This window comes from Arachis ipaensis, chromosome B8 (genome assembly GCF_059453495.1).
Source record: "Arachis ipaensis isolate K30076 ecotype BB chromosome B8, ASM5945349v1, whole genome shotgun sequence".
NCBI classification, from domain to species: Eukaryota; Viridiplantae; Streptophyta; class Magnoliopsida; order Fabales; family Fabaceae; genus Arachis; species Arachis ipaensis.
Genome location: NC_142443.1, coordinates 12,915,708 through 12,917,796, shown reverse-complemented (window position 1 = coordinate 12,917,796; position 2,089 = coordinate 12,915,708). Strand labels below are relative to the sequence as shown.

The 2,089-nt window shown below is 41.6% G+C and overlaps 1 non-coding gene across 1 annotated transcript; it reads right to left on the bottom strand.

Moving 5' to 3' along the window:
- Nucleotides 1–638: 638 nt before the first annotated feature.
- Nucleotides 639–746, bottom strand: LOC148547243 (small nucleolar RNA R71). The gene has a single exon (XR_015897665.1). It is a non-coding gene; the product is annotated as a small nucleolar RNA R71 (small nucleolar RNA).
- Between the last annotated feature and the right edge of the window lie 1,343 nt (nucleotides 747–2,089).

Below are 2,089 nucleotides of genomic sequence, written 5' to 3'. Positions count from 1 at the left end.
CTTTGTCTCCCCCTCTTTTCTTCCACTCACACAGGGATCCCTATACTGTGGTATAAAGGATCTCCATTATTATTATTATTTTTTTGTGCCTTCTTCTTTGTCATATGAGCAGGAGCAAGGATAAGAACATTCTTGTGGAAGCAGATCCAGAACCTGAAAGGACTCTGAAGAGAAAATTAAGAGAAGCTAAAATACAACAATCCAGAGATAACCTTTCATAAATTTTCGAACAGGAAAAGGAGATGGCAGCCGAAAATAATAATAATGTAAGGAAGATGCTTGGTGACTTTACTGCACCAAATTCCAAATTACATGGAAGAAGCATCTCCATTCCTGCCATTGGAGCAAACAACTTTGAGCTGAAACCTCAATTAGTTTCTCTGATGCAGCAGAACTGCAAGTTTCATGGACTTCCATCTGAAGATCCTTTTCAGTTCTTAACTGAATTCTTGCAGATATGTGATACTGTTAAGACTAATGGAGTAGATCCTGAAGTCTACAGGCTCATGCTTTTCCCTTTTGCTGTAAGAGACAGAGCTAGATTATGGTTGGACTCTCAACCTAAAGATAGCCTGAACTCTTGGGATAAGCTGGTCACGGCTTTCTTAGCCAAGTACTTTCCTCCTCAAAAGCTGAGCAAGCTTAGAGCTGATGTTCAAACCTTCAGACAGAAAGAAGGTGAATCCCTCTATGAAGCCTGGGAAAGATACAAACAGTTGACCAAAAAGTGTCCTTCTGACATGCTTTCAGAATGGACCATCCTGGATATATTCTATGATGGTCTATCTGAGCTATCAAAGATGTCACTGGACACTTCTGCAGGTGGATCCATTCACCTAAAGAAAACGCCTGCAGAAGCTCAAGAACTCATTGACATGGTTGCTAATAACCAGTTCATGTACACTTCTGAAAGGAATCCTGTGAATAATGGGACGCCTATGAAGAAGGGAGTTCTTGAAGTTGATACTCTGAATGCCATATTGGCTCAGAATAAAATATTGACTCAGCAAGTCAATATGATCTCTCAGAGTCTGTATGGAATGCAAGCTGCATCCAACAGTACTCAAGAGGCATCTTCTGAAGAAGAAGCTTATGATCCTGAGAACCCTGCAATGGCAGAGGTGAATTACTTAGGTGAACCTTATGGAAACACCTATAACTCATCATGGAAAAATCATCCAAATTTCTCATGGAAGGATCAAAAGCCTCAACAAGGCTTTAATAATGGTGGAAGAAACAGGTTTAACAATAATAAACCTTTTCCATCATCAACTCAGCAACAGACAGAGAACTCTGAACAAAATGCTTCTAATTTAGCAAATCTAGTCTCTGATCTATCTAAGGCCACTGTAAGTTTCATGAATGAAACAAGGTCTTCCATTAGAAATTTGGAAGCACAAGTGGGCCAGCTGAGTAAAAGGATCACTAAAATCCCTCCTAGTACTCTCCCAAGCAATACAGAAGAGAATCCAAAAGGAGAGTGCAAGGCCATTGACATAAGCGCCATGGCCGAACCTGTGAGGAGAGGAGAGGACGTGAATCCCAAGGAGGAAGACCTCCTGGGACGTCCTGTGATCAATAAGGAGCTTCCCTCTGAGGAACCAAAGGACTCTGAGGCTCATCTGGAGACCATAGAGATCCCATTGAACCTCCTTATGCCCTTCATGAGCTCTGATGAGTATTCCTCTTCTGAAGAGAATGAGGATGTTACTGAAGAGCAAACTACCAAGTTTCTTGGTGCAATCATAAAGCTGAATGCCAAATTATTTGGCATTGATACTTGGGAAGTTGAACCTCCCTTGTTCATCAATGAACTAAGTGATTTGGATCAACTGACATTGCCTCAGAAGAGACAGGATCCTGGAAAGTTCATAATACCCTGCACCATAGGCACCATGATCTTTAAGGCTCTGTGTGACCTTGGTTCAGGAATAAACTTCATGCCCCTCTCTGTAATAGAGAAACTGGGAATCTATGGGGTGCAAGCTGCTAAAATCTCATTAGAGATGGCAGACAGTTCAAGAAAACAGGCTTATGGACAAGTAGAGGACGTGTTAGTAAAGGTTGAAGGCCTTTACATCCCTGCTGA